This window comes from Zingiber officinale, chromosome 5A, assembly GCF_018446385.1.
Source record: "Zingiber officinale cultivar Zhangliang chromosome 5A, Zo_v1.1, whole genome shotgun sequence".
Classification (NCBI taxonomy): Eukaryota; Viridiplantae; Streptophyta; class Magnoliopsida; order Zingiberales; family Zingiberaceae; genus Zingiber; species Zingiber officinale.
In genome coordinates this window covers 9,304,494-9,314,357 of record NC_055994.1, presented here as the reverse complement: position 1 = coordinate 9,314,357, position 9,864 = coordinate 9,304,494, and the positions used below count along the sequence as shown (strand labels likewise).

Sequence of the window (9,864 nt, the reverse complement as noted above, 5' to 3'; positions counted from 1 at the left end):
TAGTTTTAACTATTTACGTTTCATAACAAACTTGTATTATGCACTTGCAGACACAGGAGTGCTACTTACTTTTGGCTGGGGGCTTTATGGCTAGGTCAGAAGCAATTAATTTTAAAATAATTCAATCCAATTTTGATTAAATTTTTTCTGCTTGCTCGCAAATATTTCTAGGAACTTTGTAAAAGACCCACTATATGTGATAGAGAATATTGTGAAGCTGCAGGTTTGATTGTTTAATGTGCTTATTTGTAATTGAACTATTTATTATAGCATCTTTGCAGTAAGTTGTTGTTCATATAGAAATTTCTAAATCTATTACATTCTTTTTGCTTTGTCACTTGCATATTTTCAGTTCCTGTTGTCCTGAATTATTGGATGATTGCATTGTAATCCAAGTTAAATGGAAGTGTTGTGGGAGTGTGAGGAAATAAGTACCATCTTCTAACTTTGTGTATTGTATGAGGATAGTATAATTATATTCTTGAATGGCTATCCCAGTAATCTATCTGTTATTTCATATTAGCAAAGAGAAAATGAAGAAGTAAGCATGTGTTATCTTTGCACTTAGGTTTTGTTGAAGGTATAAGGAGTGATTGGATATATCATAATACCGAAAATGAATATTGTAGATGATAAAGAAACCAGATATTGTTCTAAATTTGTTTCCACCATCCATTTCATTCGTCAGAGTATGTACATTATATAATGGGATTTTGAGGGCTAAAGTTAGAGAGGCCCTTAACAGATAGGCCAATTTTATCGGTTATGATACTTTCCTGTGGTCATTAGTAAGTATCAAAATTGGCTTTAGGTTTAGAATGCCTATCAGAAAAAATTGAAGGGATGTATGACCGCAATCTGCATCAACACTTTTTTAATTCTTTCCTTGTTCTGATGCCAATCTACTCGATCCTCAAACTCCAATCAATCTTAGAACTGGAGTTAATTATATGGTTCATTTTTATGATATAACACCAACTGTTATATACTTACAGTTCACTGTGTTTGGTGCATGTGAATGCAATCATCTTGAAATACGCAATCAGATATTAGGAAGATAACATAGGTTTTGTCTTATCTGTCAGGAACTGGAGCATTCATAGCATCTGGTTGTTCAACATATACCTCTTATTTGATTCCTTTATTTAAAAGGGAAGATTTAGCATCCAATTGAAACACTGGCAATTCAAGTTGAGTAGCTAGAGCAAAAATAATGTGAAGTGTCTGGCATTTATAAGAAAAATAGTGGACTACAGAAGAATATATAAGGGAAACTTTCATAGCATAACACATTTTCTTGCTCAAGATTATATGCCATGAGAATTAGTTCCATTGCATGACAATTTTTCTTGCTCAAGATTATATCATGACACCTATTTATACATCACAATGGAGATTTCTAGAACACTTAATAAATGACCTAGAAAGATATTCAAGTGATCGGGATCTCCAATGTAGAGTAAACAAACATGCACCAAAAGATTATAGATTAATCTTTTTAATTCCTAATCCATCTTTTATTTCCCAATAGATACATTATAATTTCTCTGATTTTTTTTTCTTATTCACGATGTCATTTTAAGTTTGAGAAGCATCTCGTTTCATTGTCGTTGGTCATATTGGTATGATGACTTGTATGTTTTTTTTGCTGAAATAGAATTGGTACTGAACATGAAAAGTTGGTTTCGAAGTTGATACTTTGCGCCCAATGAATTATGAGAAGATCGCAGACTTGCTAAATGGTTTGGCAGAGAGGTTTGATTGGGATAAAGTCATGGAAGAGAATTACATTATTGGTCTCAAACAGGTGATAAAATGTTTCTCTTTTAAGTGTATAAGGTTGCATAGTATGGCTTTGGGTTACTTCTATGATCAGGTTCGGCTCTATATATTTATCATGTATGGCTTTGGGTTCCTTCCTCCTCGTGTTATAACATTTGAGCAACAACATCAACGTTTTAGTGAGTCATGATCCTGTGTATCTTGGGCATGTTCAATTATGCATCGATTTTATTATTACATGTATTTATGCACATAACTATTTTTTTGCTTTACGTTTCATCTCACTTCTTTTAACAACTAAATTGTGTACAACTTTGTTGGACCAGCATGTACCTTCTGCGTCAGAAGTTTCATGATTTAAATCTATTCCTCATATGCTAGTCTTCCTAATCATTTGTGTTTTGGTGAACTTCTTGATGCTAATTATGAAGCCATTTCTGTTGGACTAACTACAATTTAACAACTTTCATTATGCACTTAGTATGTGTATGATATGAGTTACTTATGAAGTATACAATAGTCTTTTGCAGAGTATTTTGTTCTTCTTGAAAAACTTTAAGATACTGTAAAGTGCGATTGAATGTCTTTTCTGCATAATGCAGCAGTTTTCTATAGTAAATCCAACATATATGAAAAGCTGATTAACTTATTTTAACCTTCCCGATCAACTTGTTTCAATTAGACATAATAGGGTTTAGTCTATAATGTTTCTAAACTATTGAAAAGTTATAACTGTTTTCAAAATTTTTATGCCTTGTGACTTTCTAGGATACTCTCTAGCTACCATTCCTTTGATGTTGAATTCTGAATGCTATATTCTCAACACACTTCATTTTGGCGAAGTTGAATTTGTAGACAAGCCTAGTACCTGGACTGATTTTGTTTCTTCTGCTTAATACAATGTTAAATCCGATTGGATGATTATCTGCCCCATGAGCTTAAGCTGTCAGTAAATCACTTGATTTATGCTATTTTATGCAATATAATAAGTCATTCCCCCCCCCCCCCCCTAATTTATATCGTTTAACTTGTGTGCCTGCAAACAATTGTGAATTTTCCTCCTTTATAGAGAATTATATATCTGCTTGCAGGAAAAGAACGATGTTAAGCTTGAGAAAGTTCTAAAGGAAGCAGCTATGGAAAACAAAACAGTAATATTAACAACTTTGAATGCTGCCTGGGCTTCTCCTGGTTCTATTATAGATTTGTTTTTTCAAAGTTTTCGGACAGGAGATGGAACACGCAGACTCCTGGACCATTTGGTAATCATTGCCTTGGACAAGAAAGCGTACATAAGGTGCATATCCTTGCATACTCACTGTTTTTCTCTTTATACTGAGGGAATGGATTTCTCAGATGAGAAGATTTACATGACTGCTGGATATTTGTCAATGATGTGGAGAAGGATAGAATTTCTGCGTGTTATTCTCGAAATGGGATACAACTTTATTTTCTCGGTAAAATTCTCCTTCCTATGATTGGCCTTTGTAATATTCTGTTTGTTAAAGTACTGATGTGTGAAAGTGACCATACCTTCTGGATCTTCTTGTTCTCTAAGTATCTATTTCTATGTAGACTATCTTCCCTTTTTTTGTTCATAGCCAAGTTTGCAGGCAATGCTCTATTGTTAAACTTTGTTCCTTGTTTCTTGTTTGTGCAACATATTTTGTTACCCCTTCTTTCATCTGCTGCAAACGCATATAAGATAGAATCATATATATCTACAAATTTATGCATGGAATGCATGCCTAGGATAATAGTTTGCTCGAGTGTATGAAAGTTTATCCAATGGGATAGGCATTAAGTTGTCCATATAAGCATCAGTATGTCTCTTCATATCACTTCATTTGCTTGTTAACTATGAACATTTTCTTTGTTCTTCTATGCTTCCTTCACTGTTATATTCGTTATCTTCCACAACAGCCTTTAAAAACTCAGTATTCTATTTTATTTGATACATGCACACATTTGTTTTAGTAATTTGACGTATGGTGGATTTATGTGTTTTTACAGTTTACAAATCTCAAGTACTCCAGAGTTGAAATTGATGAAGTGCGGTTCGAGTGGGCTGAATGCATGCTAGATTATATTTGAGACAGTTGTACCTTGATGTGTTAACAGAATGTTATACTTTGATTTTGATATCTATTAGCTAGCTTTTGATGTAAAAAGAATGTTTGGGTATTTTATGGATATTGTTGTAAGAAGATTATTTATATAATTTGTGAATATTTGTGTATTTTATGGATATTATTGAATGAAGAATATTTGTACAATTTGTGAATATTTGTGTATTTTTTTTTTGTTATTGTCGGTTTTAAAATCAAATCTGTGCTGTTAAAAAATATACATATTACATCGGTTTTCCACCGATGTAAAACCGGTGTTATAAAGTAATATTACACCGGTCATTTACCGCTGCCAAAACTGGTGTTATTAACATACAATATTACATCGGTTTTACACCGTTGATGAAACAGTGTCGTTAAGTGATACTACACCGGTTAATAACTGATTCGAAGACCGGTGTCGTTAAGTGATACTACACCGGTTTTAACCCGATGTCTAAAATGGCAGACTTTTAACATCGGCTTCATAGACATCGGTCGAAAATCAAATAGACACCGGTGGAAACCGATGTCTATGAAGGTTTTTGTTGTAGTGTAGTGAATACCTAGAGCATCCAAGGAGCACCAATAGGTTTTAGGTTCCTAGGAGCATCTTCTCTACCCCATAAATGGGTTAGAGAGTGTCAACTCTGATTAGAAGGGTAGTTAACCCAACTTTGAGGAAATTGACACTCAAGGAGCATTTTCAAGATTTTTGTTAACCTTTGAAAATGAATTGGAATTAATGTTTACTCTTGGGAAGAGTAAAATGTGTCACAATTTGATAAATTGGATGATATTTTAAGTGACACAAATTGGGAGAATCATAGGAACTGCCAAGTTGGGATTTTGGTATGTTCCTAGGAGATTTAAGGTGAATCTAAGCCTTAATTTAAAGTGATTACTCTTGAGGAAAATGGAATATGCCAACATTTGAGGATATGCTTAATTTTTAAGTGGCATAAACAAATCAAGAGAAATATAAATGTCAATTTAGGTTTTGGCATTTCTTTGAAGCATTTAGGGTAATCTAGGTTTAACGTTTTAAGTTAAAACAAGCTGTATATTTTAAGTTAGCTAAGTGGTTAAGGATACTTAGATAGGTAATCTAGGTATATTTTATTTATGCTAAACCTTGCCATGATTATTTGCCCATCACATGCCATGACATCATATTTAGCTTTATGTTTTTTTTTATGACTTATTATAAAAAATACAAAAATACCATGTCATGTCATACATACATCATGTAATTATAGGAATTTTTCTTTTGAAAGCTATTTCATTTTGATGTATGCCATAACATTATCATGCATTATGTTTAATTCCTTAAAAACAAGGACAAATGGCATTTATCAACAAGTGTTTTCAACAAGTGTTGTCAACAAGTGGTATTAACAAGTAACATCCTAAGTGGATGTTCAATACCCACAAAATGCCTAGATAGATATGCATGATCCCTATATTAGGGCAAAACCAAACTTTATATCTCACAAAGCCCAATAAGATGACTTGTATGTGTTTTAGTGCACATTAGATACAAGTGAGATGTTAGGATGATGAACAAAACTCAAGATGTTGATTTAGTGCATTCTTTTCAGTTTTAAGTTCATCAAAACACATAGTTATGTGTTTTCCCATCATTGGGAAAGCTAATGTACAAGTAATGTGCATTAAGCCCAAGGAATATGGTGGGATATTGGTTTTGAAAATGTTTTAAAATAATTTTGGAAAACCTTGGTGAAGGCTATTTTTTGATAGTAATCACCATTGAATAGTTAGACACAAATTTGAAGAAAACACTAAAGTTTTTGCAAGTTCTCAAGTTTGTGTCAATCTTTGAAAATATGATGTATTTTCATAGAAAACTATTTTTCCTTGATAGTATATACCCTAAATAATGTCTACACAAATTTTTACGATTTTTGAAATTTTGTAGAATTTTCTAGGGGTTTCTGAAATTGGCTGAAATTGAATTTTAGCAATTTCAGGCCTTCAATCGATCAGTGGATCGATTGGAGTGCCTCAATCGATCAGCTGATAGATTGAGAGCAAGCTTCTCGCGAACAGAAGCTTTCTGGATCGATCCACCGATCGATCCAGCCCTCCTGAATCGATCAGTGGATCGATTCAGCAAGGTTCAATCGATTGGAACCCAACTCCAATCGATCCAAGTTGCTGATTTTGGCTGGGAAGGCCTGATTTTAGAATCTTTGAACCTATTTTAGTCTACGTAACCATTCCAAACCCTTGAAAATACATTTGTATACATAAAAAGGGTATTTTCATGTGGAAAACAAGGATGAATTGGTTAAGGAAGGCTAAGTTGAAGTTTAGGTTGAGGTTTGTTTCAAATTTTGAATATTTGAACCTCAAAACTTCTAATATTGGGTTTCCTAAAGTTTTAGGGATTCCAAGTCATTGTTGGTGCAATGACAGAAGTTACCACCATGTCTTTAGGGGGAGGGACTCTTTAAAGACATGAAAATTATTTTTCCATGAACCTTGGAAGGTGGTTAACCTTCCGTTAAGAACATGCTCAAGGTTGAGCGTTTGAACTTTAATGGGGAGTGGATATCCTCATTGTTCAAGTGGTTTTAAGTAGATAATGTTCAAGGATGGGCATTTGCCTACATTGGGGGAGAATGTAGGGTTAAGGATAATGGAGGGTATGAGACCTTCATTATCGTGTTGATCACAACGAGTGAAGTTGTGAACAACGATGAGCAACTCTTCAGGGGGAGAGTTTTCAACAAGTAAATTTGTTGATGTGTGCTCAAAAATGGGGCATGGTTTGATGTGTGCCAATAGGGGGAGAATGAAAGGGAGTAAGTTAGACTTTCATTACCTAGAGGAAGTTTGCCCTCTTAGGGGGAAAATGAAGGGCTTAACTTATGTATTCATTAACTAGTGGCATGAAGAAGGTTTAGGCTATGGGATTAGCCTAACTTACATGTGGTATTGTAAGTGATAGTGTTGGTATTGTCAAACATCAAAAAGGAAGAGATTGTTGGTGCAATATCCCTCAGGTCAAGGTTGACCTAGTTGACCAAGCTTGAGTTTTGGTCTGGGTTTCGATGTTTGACAATACAAGGTTGATTGAAGAAGAGTCAAGTAGGTCAAGGATGACCGGATACTTGACTGGGAAGTCCTAACTGGGATGTTAGGCAGAAGGAAAGACCTGGTGTGTGAAGCCAGGCAGAAGAAAGTCCTAGTGAGTGAAGCCAGGCAGAAGAAAGTCCTGGTGAGTGAAGCCAGGCAGGAGAAAGCCCTGGTGAGTGAAGCCAGGCAGAAGAGAAGTCCTAGTGAGTGAAGCTAGGCAGATTGGAAGTCCTGGTGAGTGAAGCCAGGCACAGGGAAAATCCAGATGGAGCAAGGATGATCAGACATCTGGTATTTGGAAGTTCAAGTAGGTCAAAGGATTGACTGGATACTTGGCACGAAAAGAAAAGTCCAAGTGGGTCAAGGGATTGACCAGACACTTGGTGGGGAGACCTGGCAGGTCAAGGGAGTGACCAGATGCTAGGCATGATGTACCAACAGGTCAAGGTTGACCGAATGTTGGTTTGAGAGGCTTGGGACTTGGTTTTGGGCAAAAACCAAGATTTGGATTGATCAGTGGATCGATCCAGGAGCTGGATCGATCAACGGATCGATCCAGGCTTTTCTCCAGCGAACAGAAAGTCCCTAAATCGATCAGTGGATCGATCCAGGTCTTTCCTAGCGAACAGAGAGCCTCTGGATCGATCAGTGGATCGATCCAGAGGTCCCAATCGATCAGCCGATCGATTGGGACGCTGCTGGTTCACGCGATAAGCGCTGGATCGATCCGTGGATCAATCCAGGCGCTTTCCCAGAGCACAAAGGCGCTCTGGATCGATCCGTGGATCGATCCAAAGCCTCCCCTATCGATTGGGAGCTTTCGAATCAATCGGGATCCGACCGTTGCGTCGTATTTGAGCTGCAGGCGTGCGATGGCTGCAAAATATCTCTACTGTTTCATCTCAGATCTCTCGCCAGCTCCTCCACAGTGCTCTCAAAGCTCAGATCGCCAGTTCTTGAAGGATCTTGGAGGTTTTCCAAGTCAAGAGGCGGATCAAAGCCAAGAAGAAAGCTAGGGTTAGGGTTTCTGCACTCATTGTAAGCTTGTAAGCCTGTATTTCATTACCTTTCCCTTTCTTCTTGTATTGAGAGTCTTGTATGTTAGGACCTTCGGATAGCGGCTAGAGAGGGGGGTGTGAATAGCCGACCTCAAATTTGCGTTTCATTCTACAAACCAAGTTAGCGCAGCGGAAAAATAAGAACAAAAACGTAAATGGAGAAATCAAACCTCAAGCACAGCGATGTAACGAGGTTCGGAGATGATACTCCTACTCCTTGGCGTGTCCGTAAGGTGGACGAAGCCTATCAATCCGTCGGTGGATGAAACCCCGGATAACCAGCTAATATGAACTCCTTCTGGGTGGAGAAACCTCACCATAAAGTCTTTGCAACAGCAAAATAGAGGAGTATAACAATAGAGGAAACAAACAAGAACAATAGAAATTGTAAACACACTTGCTTGCCTTCTCGTCGAGTGGATGAAGCGGCAACTTCACGAACCAGAACGAAGCTCACTCGAAGCTTCAGCCAACCGAGAGCTCAGCAAAGCTCAAGTCGCAGTTAGGAGGAAGAAGAAGAAGATCCACTGTAGAAGCCCTCAGCCTCTTTATAACCTGCACCTGCTCACAGTTAGCGAAGAAGACGGAGATAGCCATTGTGACTCAATGGCTTATTGCGACCGATCACCGATCGGTCAGAGCTCTGATCGTCCACCGATCAGGGCTAACTGGACCGATCGAGACCATATTCGATCGGTCCGAGGGATCTGACGGTCCTGGACCGATCGGTCCTTTCTCCTTTTCCTCATGTTTGCTTCACGATCGGTCTCCGGACCGATCAGATAACTCGATACCCACATCGATCGATCGATCGATCGGTCAACGTATACACCACGACCTAGTCCGGCGAGCGAGCTACCGAGCCCTCTCGACCTAGTCCCGGAGAACGAGCTACCGAGCCCTCTCCGACTTGTCCGGTCCAGAACGAGCTACCGAGCCCTCTCTGACCTGATGCCGAGCTGCCGAGCCATCTCCGACTTCGTCTGGTCCAGAGAACGAGCTCCCGAGCCCTCTCTGACCTAGTCCGGAGAACGAGCTGCCGAGCCCTCTCCGACTTCCCATGCCAAGCTTCCATACTTGGACTTCTCCCGTGCCAAGTCTCCATACTTGGACTTTTCCCGTGCCAAGCTCCCTGCTTGGACTTTTCCGTGCCAAGTCTCCATACTTGGACTTTTCCCGTGCCACGCGCCCTGCTTGGACTTTTTGCCTGGCTTCACTCACCAGGACTTTCCAACTGCCTGGCTTCACTCACCAGGACTTTCCAACTGCCTGGCTTCACTCCCAGGACTTTCCCTTGCCTGGCTTCACTCACCAGGACTTTCACCTGGCTTCACTCACCAGGATAATCAGGTCGACTCACCTCGGGTCAACCAGGTCAACCTTGACCAAAGATTACACCCACAATCTCCCAAGTTTGTATTCTGTCAAACATCAGAATACAACTTTTCTACTCTCGTCAAACATCAGAATAGAGCTTTTCTATTCTCGTCAAACATCAAAATACAACTCGAGTCAGGTCAACTCGAGTCAGGTCAACCAGGTCAACCTTGACCTAAGGTTGCACCAACAATCTTCCCCTTTTTGATGTTTGACAAAACCATAAACAAGTTAGGTTAACCTGATAACCTAACTTAGGTTTTCCAATATTCTTCCTTGAACATATTCTTCCTTGAACATTCTCCCCAAACTCTAATGTTCTTCCTTGAACATCCTTTGGATATTCTCCCATTCTCCCCCTTTTTGACACACATCAAAAAGAGTGAATCCAGGTCAAAAGTTTATTCCTAATGAAAGTCTCATACCTTTCATTGAAA

General features: G+C 38.4%; 1 long non-coding RNA gene across 1 annotated transcript; it reads left to right on the top strand.

The window, feature by feature from the left end:
- Positions 1-2,767: 2,767 nt before the first annotated feature.
- LOC121982613 lies at positions 2,768-3,834 on the top strand. Its single transcript, XR_006112150.1, has 3 exons — positions 2,768-3,079; positions 3,139-3,239; positions 3,796-3,834. It is a non-coding gene; the product is annotated as an uncharacterized LOC121982613 (long non-coding RNA).
- The last annotated feature ends 6,030 nt before the right edge of the window (positions 3,835-9,864 follow it).